A 10,807-nucleotide genomic window follows, 5' to 3' on the forward strand; every position below is an offset into this window, starting at 1 on the left:
GCTGGGGGGCTTCTGGGGCATCGGGAACGGCTTGAACTGCGGGAATGTTGTCGTGCTTTAGGCTGGGTGGTGGATCTCCTCCGCGACATTAAAGATGCGACAGAAACGGCGTGTGTTGGCTCCTCCTCTGTTGCTTTTTCCCCCAAACCGAAATACCGGGATTTTAAGCGCTGTCAGGCGTTGGAAATCAGCCCCCCAGCTGGTAGTAAGGCGCCTGGCAGAGCGGGAACCACGTGCTTGAGTTAGCCACACCGGGGCTTTAGAATTTACAGACTCTCGAATTAGCTATGTTACCAGAATGTATTAGATTTATTACTAGAATGTATTAGCTATATTACTAGAAAGTTTTAGCTGTCTTACATAGCTATATATATATATATATATATATATACTATAGATAGAGGTGTGCAGCTGTAGGAAAAACCAAGACTGAGAAAACATGCACCCCCCCTGGCAGGGAATGGAACAACTGGGATATGGAGAATGCTGAGGTATGCAATGATTTTTTTTGCCTGTCTTCACTGGCAAGTGTTCTGAGCACCCCACCAGTGTTGCAGAAGGAAAGGCAAGGATGGGGAGAATTTAACACCTGCTCTAGGAGAAGATGAGGTTTGAGCCTGTCTAAGGAACCCGAAGGTGCACAAATCCATAGGACATGATGGGGTGCGTGCACAGGACCCGAGGGAACTGGTGGATGAAGCCACTGTCCATCATGTTTGAGGAGCTGTGGCAGTCTGGTGAAGTTCCCACTGACTGGAAAAGGGCTCAGTTGGTCAGAGCATGGGGCTAAAAACCTTTGAGATGATGGCAAGCACTTTATAGACACTGTTAAAATCCTTGCCATTCTGTCTCAGAGGTAATATGTAGAGGTGATAATACAATGGGAAGATGAATAAATGGAAATACTCTGCAGAATTAGAAAAGTTCAGATTATTAACTATCCAGATAATACTGATAAGAAGAGAGTAACTAGTTCTGACACATGAGAACCCAAAAAATAGCCTTTATCTTGTAAAGGGCCTGGTAATGTTCTCCATGCACCACTTTCACACTCAGCTGAAATTCTTATTCTCTAGCACATTAAGTGCTAGCAAAAACAATGACTGGGAAGTTCTTACTTGCTGTAGGTTCAGGTAAATGCCTAGTTGGAGAAGATGATTAGATTCCTTTGTGCTGGCGGGGGCCACTGACTTCAGATAATTCCTTGCTTGTCTTTTGTTGGCTCTCAGCAACCCCATGCAACGCTACAGGCTGGGAGAAGAGTGACTGGAAAGCTGCCCAGGGAAAATCAGCCTCAGGCTGCTGGTTGAGGATGGCTGAACACGAGCCAGCTGTGCCCAGGTAGCCAAGAAGGCCAATGGCATCCTGGCCTGTGTCAGCAATAGTGTGGCCAGCAGGACCAGGGCAGGGACTGTCCCCCTATAGTTGACACTGGTGATGCCACACCTCAAATCCTGTGTCCAGTTTTGGGTCCCTCACTACAAGAAAGACATTGAGGTGCTGGAGCATGTCCAGAGAAGTGCAATGGAAGTGGGGAAGGACCAGTTCACTTCTTTGAAATCTCTGAGATGCTGTGTTGTGTTAGCATCCTTCACTTTGCAATGAACCAGTTAACTCTGTTACAGAGCTAATTTTTGCCATCTTGTTCTTAATTTATGTCTCCTGTACTTCTGGTTTCATTTCACGGGAATTGTCTATGGCTGCTGGGATGGTGAACCAGCATAAAGCTCCACAACATCAACTGTGGCTTTAGAATCCAACTCCCCCAGCCCCTCTCCAGTAAATTCCCTGGTGCTGGGACAATCACCTTGTGATGGCAGATGCTCTGTGCCCACTCCCTTCCAGAAGCACACCTCATACCAATACACCTCTTTTCTTATTATTGCTGTACTCTAAGGGTTTTGGTTCTTCATGAGGCCTAAGGGTGGGAAAAGCATTTGCTTTCAGTATACATCTAAGGGGTAGTCATGCCTAACTCTGTAGCGTCTGTAGGCAAGAGGGCAATGGTTATTTTCTGCAGTCCTTAATCCTGCTGCAGCTTTTATCTCTTGGATTAGTCAGAGCATTTAAATGAGTAGTTTTCCTTTTCCTTTGATGTGGTTTGTCATCCTCCTTCACATTTATTTTATTTCATTTGATCTTCTTGTTTTTCAGTATATCTATTTTTTTTTATCTTGTCATCTTTTTCAGCTGAAAAGTAACTAGTTCCCTGTTTCCTCATCTCTCTCCACCCAGGGGTGTTTGGTGCTTGTGTGTTCCTTTCTTCTCCTCTCTTTCTCTGCTGTAATTTGTTGTTTAATTTTGTTTCTTTTTCATGGACCTCTTTATAAGTCCTCTGATAGGTGCATAGTTGTTTTTAATTGGTCTTTTTGCTTTATTAATCTTTTTTTAGACTTAATGTCCATCCTTCAAACACCAGACCAATTAATATGGAATATGCTTTCGTATTTTTCCATGCTAAATCATTTTGCTGATTTTACAGTGACCCAGGGGTTTGCAGACTATGGTGCTGACAGCTGCTTTTGTCCTTGACTTTAGACTCCATCAAACTCAGTTTTGATACTGGGATTATCTAAGACAACCCCAAACCCAGAATCAACTAGGAAAATCCTCTTTATTTTTAAAATACTATTGTGAGAATGCTATTTTTTGTGGCTTGTTAGTTTTGGCAATTATTCTTTTTACACAGCTTTTTTAGATATGACACTATCCTAAGTCCAAAATCTCTCCATTCTCCATAGACAGTCATGCACAGACTTAATTTTCAACTAAGGTAAAAGTCTTGGGAAGAAAGTTGTGCATCTCCCATAAAATTTAAATAATCCACACAAGGTGTGTAGGCACATAGTATCTTTTCCCCAAAGCTTATGGGTTGGTGTCAGTCACTCAATAAATATATTTTCTTGTGGCATAACCGAGAAAACTTTTGTGACTGTTTTGTTACCCTGCCATACTGTAATGGTCACATTATTTGTTCTGAGAACCATTCACTTAAAAGATTAAGGCAAAGCCAAGGGGAATCTCTCTGGGCTGTATAATGGGATACCAGTAATGTAACCAGGGAAAGTAGGAAGTGTTTGGGACTAAATCGTATTAGAAGACAGGCTAAGCCTAAGTAGAAGAAATGTGGACGCAGTTAGAGATTAAGGTGCTTAGTCTTTCCATTATAAATCATCAATCTGTGTGTGTGATTGTCTTCCTATAAATCATAAAGCCATTTATCTTAGCCTTGTAAGCAAATGATTTTTGCAGGCATTTTGAAAGCATTTGCACACAAAAAGTTCAGAACTGATAGTAAAGGCTTAGCTTCCATTACGATAAATAGAATAGTCATGAAAGGATCATTATTTTCATGGCAATATGCTTGGATAAATAACACAGATTAGAACAAGAACTAACAAGAGATAATAATGAGAATAAGAATGTTTCTTTTTTCTAATTCAGTTGTTAAGGATGAATCCTTTATCCTGGCTGTCTGACTTACTATTCTGGATGATGCTGATGGAAAGGAAAAAACCATTCTCCTTTCAGAATATAAAAGCAAATGTGAAAGCTGGAGGTCCCTCTGCTTGCCAGTGCAGGTATATAAACTTCCTGGTGGTTGGAAGGAAATTACTTGGAGAGTTCAGGGGACTGCTATGTGAAATTAAAGTAAATATAAAATGCTGGTATGAAAGGCCTGGGTGGAGCCTGGTGAGCACCCACACAGTTCTCTGGGCAGTAGTTGATGTCACTTACAGTGGTAGGCACCCCTCCACTTGTATTTTCCTGTTCTTCACTGGGCCTGTGGCTCCTTTGCCCTTCCTTATTCTCAAGTAGATGTGGACATAATCAAATTCAACCCTTACAGTATTGTGAGATCTAATTCTCAAAGAAAGGTAATATTTTCTGTAAGCCACAACTCTATGTCAATTGAATAGCAAATCACCCAGAGGCTTTGGAAACAATTATAAGAGTTTCCCAGCTGGATTACTCAACTGGAATAACTTTGAAGTAACTTATTAGTGACACCGTTGTCTTTTGTGTCCCATCAGTAAGAGTGCCAGGCTGAGGAATAACTACAGAGCTGACACATCGTGGGTGAGGGGTTTGCTTAAGTTTTCACTTCATGCCTGAGTTTTCACCTAGTATTTGATTCATATTCTTCCTTCAGAGAAGATCCTCATTCCATTGCAAAGTATCATTACTAAATGTAACTCAGTTTAAAACTCTGCTTCTATTTATGCCAGCATTTATTCCCTTGTTATGCAATACAAGGAATTCCTGACGCGCTCTCCTCCCGGTAAAGCCAAGTGATACGTGCATCAGCCGCGAGGTGGCAATACAAGAGCTTGAGATGCTGAATTTTGGTGCTATTCGTAGCCTTCGAGCCGGGAAAGCTTTGGGGTATTAGCTAAGTAAATATATTTACAGTGCTTCTGCGGAGTTTGGCTTTCTCTGCCAGTGTGTAATATGTGCTCCACATCTGCATAATTGACTTCTTGCAAAAGCCACGGGAGACTAAGCTGATTTTCTGGATCAATGATTGAAGCCTTTTATGTGGCTAAAAATTGATATCTGTGTTTCAGCGGCTTGGCAGTGGATGGGAGATGTTATGCAAGGAACTCAGCTGCTGTTAAAAGCAAAATATCTTAGGAAAGGGGATGCACTCGTAACATACAGCTGTCCCACTGTGAGTTTTCTCCTGGCTTTAACTTCTGACCTTCCTGAAGGCCAAAGAAACCTGAACACCTCGCATGTGTGGAATTCCCAGACGTGAGTGCTTCACAACATTGAAGTCTGCCTTTTTCATCCAGGTTTTTGATTCACTTCTCAGTATGTTGCTTTTCTGCCTTAAAAGAGCATTCAACACTAGTGTCAGGTGGAAATAGTTAATTTCCAGTCTTTTTCATCCTTTCCTGTTATTTTCAGGCATTAGGGAAAGTAGTAGTATCTCTGTACTTTCAAGGACTAGTTTTCCACCCACTGTAATGGAGAAAGAAAACGTCTTAAAATACTATTTTGACATTAGCTCTTTCAGTAGCAGTCAGTGCTACAGCTTTTCAGAAGGCGGAGTTCTCTGTTTTCTCATTCAGATAAGATAGACTAAAAAGCTTCTAGCATATGAAATGGATTGTGGACTTGGCAGATGCCTCATGTCACTGTGTTCACCACAGTGTTTATTTGAACATGGAGAAGTCATGGATGCACATTTTGTTACTTCACATGAAAGTGCCAACAGCCTGCTACTGTCTTCTCCTGACATGGAAACAGTTTTCCTCTGAGTACATTATGGGAAATCTTACTTTCAATCAGACAATGCATTGTGAGGTCTGTTAGCAAATATGTCTTTCAAGTACATGCAAGTTTGTGGTTTAGTAAATAAATAGCAATGTAAGGAGAAGAACATGGTAGGAAGCCTTGAAAAAGTAAATAACTTCTGAGAAGGGAACTTCCCTAAAAAAGATTTGAGATAAAATTCAGAATTGGGTGTTCAGGCTGTCAGATATGCTGTGGGCACAGGTGCCAGGACTGCCTTGTATTTCAAATATCATAAAGCATGGGCAGTGATAGCCCCTCTCAGTTCAGATGCTTTGCTGGACCAGGGGCACTGGCACACGTGTGCCCTTGTCCCCACAGAAATCAAGATTCAGAGCTATAAAAGCTTGAAGGAAACAGCTGGCTGATTTGCCCTCTGCACAGTGCTGACCATGGGATTTAACAGCTGACAGAAATTGCAGAAATGAGGTATCTGTATTTGGCAGGAGCAGATACACCACAGCCCAGGTGCCTTTCAAAAGTATCTCTAACCCTATCTGTTAACATCAAACAGCCTGCTTAGACAGTTGATAAACAAACTTTGTCTTCAAAGCTGATAACAACAGATTTCTCCTGAGAAAACATGCACAATCCCCAAAGCCTCTTCTCTTTCTTGAGGTTGTTTGCATGCACGTCTCAGCTTTCTTGCTCAGATACTGCACAGCCTCAGGCTGTGCTCCTGGCAGGTTACATTAAAAAAAAGCTTTGAAAAGCTGGCTGGTGATTGAAGAAATGAAAGTGAGCTTTGGGACATGATGTTTGAGGAACTGGACGGCTACTGCTTTTCCCTTGCAGCTTTCTCCAGTTATAATCACCAGCTTGTGGGCAAGATGCTGGATATAGATCCCGATGGGAGCTGTTTTTCTGGGATAACAAGTAACTGGTTGTACCAGCAGAAGGATAACTCAGCTCAGTGTTGAGTTGATAGGATAGTATTTCTGTCCACCTAAATTGTTGTGTAGTGTCAAATGACTAAGGTAATTTCACACTTTTATTAATCCATGGGTTTTGGACATTACCCTGACAACTATGATTGTATAGAATAACATGTGCCTCTGGGAAGGGAGAATTTGAAAGGGAAAAGAGGAGCAGAATGTGACTGCTAGCCTGCAAGTACACTGCTAAAGAGAGAGGCACACACCATATGCTTTTCTTCCAGAAAAATAAATTATGACAGTGCTGTGTCTTCTCTTATCATGTGGTGTGTTTTTCTCATGTTTTTCTTGAAATGGATACTAAGCATTTGTTGTATTGCTAATTTCTGATTCTGATTTAAGGTATTTAATATATATTTCAACCAAAAAGAAGGAGCCTGGTGACCACTTAAGCAAAACATGAAATGTTGTTCCTTGATGTAGACAACAGTGTCAGTGTTCATTCCAGGTTGGTGGTTGTTTTCCATATATGTTATATACATGTATATATAGCTGTTATTGATGTTCACAGATGATTAATTTGATGGGTTTGTGGTCTGAAAGCTAATAGTTTATATTCCTGCTCTGTTCCTGGAAGGGAGAAGCTTGCTCCTTCTTGCCAGGAATCACCAGTCAATGCACTTGGTTCAGGCTGTTCATGTCTTGGGTATTGTTCTGTGATAAGGGAGAATTAGAGAGTGGGATTCTGCCTGAAATCTTTTAGGCCTGTGGGAGTTTCCCCAACACATCACAGACTTCTTCAAATACATGATAAGGCAAGCTGCAAATACTGATAAAAGATAGAGAAAAATGTTCGTTTTTCACAAGAGAGGGGAATTACCAACTGGAATTCTTTACAACGTTAAGCTCAGTGCTGTTTGAAATACTTCTAAACAATGCGGGCAAGTCGTTGGTTAGTGAATGGTTGTTGAGGAGGAGATGATATCAGCTCCCAAAGACATTTCAAGATACTCTCACCTAATCACATTTAGAGGTTTGCTGTGTATCGAGGTGCTATCAAATCTCGTCTGGCTTCTGAGGCATCATGGAGTTACCAGAATAAGGGCTGCATGGAATTCAGGAAGAGAAACCTTAAAATGAATGTTTCCGCTAGGTTTGTGAGAAAAAAAACTTTGTTTCTAAAGCAGGGTTCACTTAAGAGAAAAGAACATTTGTTCCTTCTGTTACCAGACCCAGTTACAAACAGGGGAATGATGTTGGGTTTGATGTGCCCAAATGCATTTATAGTTTAAATACAAAGTAAAGCAGGAGTTGGTACAATATGAAGAATATTGAATATGAAGAAACAAGCCCTCACTGCCTTGCCCAGCCTGCCTTGGAGCCTCCCCACCTTAACCAAGGTCCAGCACCCTGTTTCAGCTCAGCCCAGGGCATCTGTCCTGGCTACTTTATAAGGGAGCCCTGCCTGGCCTTGTTTTGCTCCTGTTGCACCCCCTGGTCCTGGCTCACCCCTCGATGTACCCAGTGTGGCTGAGCCCCTTGCAGAGGTCTGTTGGATGGGGGGTTGCCCTCAGCCCCCTGCTTGTCCCCTCTCCTGGGGCAGCCTGAATGTGGCACTATGGGATTATGTCTAGGAAAGGCAGGTCTGTCGCTGGAACACAGGATATCTGGGGATGCCAGGTGTCTCAGAAGGGTGGGCTTTATTTTCTGTCTTTCCTGAAAAGTGCCTACCTTCACCTGCAGCTCTCGGCATGAGCCCTTTCCTAAATCTCAGCCCTTGCCCTTAAGAGGCAGCCATTTGTCCCCTGCCTGCAGCTGTCCACAAGGTCAGCTCCATTGCAGCTGGGATCATTAACAGTGCAAGGACATGTCAGCACTTCTGTGTGACACTGGTAAAAATCGATAGTCCAGAATCTTGACGTTTATAAGAAGCAGTGGCTTTTGCTGGCTGTGAGCTGCAGTGAGTGTCTGGGTGAAGTGTCTGTGAGCCCAGAAGTGTTGTTTTAGCTGTGAAATTACGATGTTGGGCAGGTAAAACCAGCAGAGATGGAAGAGCAGCCTGAAACACCAGTTTCTCCGTGGTGATTCAAACAATGCCAGGAGTGAACTGGACACTGTCTGCTAAGGAGCATTAGATCAGCCTAATGCTCTTTCTCATTATCAGCTGACAGTATGTCTGTGGTCCCCCATGTCCCCAGAGATGTTAGGTGGTGGGGTTTGCCCCATTACTTGCCTTCCCTTTGCCAATCCACCACTGCAGCAGCTGCAGGCTGGGAGATGTCCATGGAAATTGAAGCTGGTCAGTCATGATTTGGGTACTGGAGACTTAGAGATTTCCTCAACCTGTTGGAATGGATCTGGCAATGGTCAGTCTTCCTTATTTCTGTGGGACTCCAGTGACCTGAAAACCAGGCAAACAATGGCCCTGTATATCCTGTCTACAATTGCTTAATTGTCCTTGCAAATAAGGAGAGTGAGGGTTCCTCAGTGCTGTATCTTAGCATTATGGCTAACTATGGGATACCGTAAGCTGTTTACATTGCTTAACTTTAATGTTAAACAAGACAAGCTATTTCAGAGCCCAGGATAACTCCCTGCTGCCAAATAGAAGGGAAGAAGTCCAGGTGCAGCTGTGTAAGCACTTTAAATTTTTGTCTGTGTGTGAACCTGAAATAACCCTGAGGAATTCATTACTCAATCTTTATCATGAGCACACAAACAAACATGTTCTCTATAAATAGCAGTTTCATGAACAGTGGTGGGTAAAGGAGCCTCTTGCATGTGTGGCGTTGACATTATGTTTATGTACAACCAGTGGATCATTTTTAACATTTATTAACACTAACATTTTAACATTTATTAGGGTTAACCATGATTGCTATATAACCTATACTATATATTACTGTATAAACTATGATTATATGACAGGTTATACCTCTACACACATGTATATGATTATTTTTAAACTGTATATAAGAATAATGTATATATATACACATATACATAAATACAACCCTGCAGTCCTGTTAAAGTACACAGAAACCCATGTGAAGAAGGAGGAGCAAAGTGCAGGGAAGTCACCCTGGCTGTTGGAGACTTTCCCAGCTGGCCAAAACTGATGCAGCTGGCTCTTGCTATCTGTCTTCCACAGAATTAGATTATGGCCTGCTGATATTTGTTTGGTCAAATGCATTTGAATAAAGAGGAAGAGCAGAGGTAACTTCAGAAGCCAACTTTTTAAAATCAACCAAAACAAAAGGCCCAGAAGTGTGGTCCCTACACTCAGCACAGGCAGCTTTGGCAGCTTCTTTGATGGTACTTCGAGTGCTACAGAAAGCTCAGTAATCCAGAGCAGCTGCTGGTTACCTCCAAAATACATTGAGATATTTACTAGGGACTGACAAACAATTTAAATCTTCCTTTTCTCTTTTTGTGACTTGCCGTGTTTGGTTCTTGGGAGCTTTCCATCCCATGTGCCCTGCCACAAAAGCTTCAGAAAAGCTCTCTCTTCCCAACTGCAAGAAATGGAGATGTTCAGAGCCATGTGCCCTCCACAAAGGTATTGTTTCAGCTTAAGCTGTTGACAAGTCCTGGGAACCAGCAAGTTTAGAGCTGGAGAATGGGAAGAGTCCAGAAGAGTCAAGTCAAATGGGGAGAAACAGCTGGAGAAAAAATATTTCAGAGAAACTTTCTTTACCTGCAAAATTTAAGAAAAGTGGTCTTTGACCAGGTTTGCTTCAGCCTTTTGTAACAATGGTATTTCCTTGATGTGGCTACTGTCCTATAAAAAAACCCCAAACCCACAACATTTAAACCCAAAGGAAAATCTTTCTGTTCACTGTAGTCCCTTGCCTGAATACCTGTGTAAGACAGCATTTTTGTCTCAGGGTAAAAAAGGTACTCCTGCTTTCTTCTTGAAGCCCAGTTTCAGTGTTGATCTGAGGGATGGTTAGCAAGTCAGAATCACAGAATACATTGAGAAATGATCAGGATAAAAAAGATTTAAATGCAGCCATTGAAAGGTAAGTGGTAAATCCATTAAATGCAATCAGAATTATTAGACTATCAATCAGTTACAAAAACTTCAGTGACACACCAGCTCAAGAAAATGTGCAGCAGCTACTGGGACAAAGTACTTAGGAAGGTAGGCAGTCATTAACCATGAGTTGTGCCTGTTCCCCTTGTGCTACATGATATAGATGTTTTATCATAGTGACATTTCTACTTCATTTATTTTATTTGAAGCAGAGAAGTCACTGTATTTCACAGGCAGCAGTTTTTTTCATAAGGCAGCAATTTAACAGTTGAAAGCCTTTTCGCTTTTTGCACATTTGTACTCCACTCCTTCCAGTTTGCATAGAGGTTTCCATGTCAGCATTTTCCTTTCAGATTATTTATTATTTCTGTTCCCTGCTTGGTACATTGTAGTGTGGCCCTTGTGTCCTTTAGTGCTTACCTAAAGGACTATGACTGCTATGTGCAGATACTGGGAGAAGGAAAGACCTAGGGTGGGTGGGTGGGTGGGAGGTTTTTACTGGAGAAATGAAGATGTTGTGTCACTGTGTTAGCCATGACATGTGAAAGGCAGCAGCAGGACAGGTCCAGCACCCCTGGAGAGCCTCCACAGGATGACC

The sequence above is a fragment of the Corvus brachyrhynchos genome, unplaced genomic scaffold, assembly GCF_000691975.1.
Source record: "Corvus brachyrhynchos isolate BGI_N302 unplaced genomic scaffold, ASM69197v1 scaffold27, whole genome shotgun sequence".
In the NCBI taxonomy this organism is placed as follows: Eukaryota; Metazoa; Chordata; class Aves; order Passeriformes; family Corvidae; genus Corvus; species Corvus brachyrhynchos.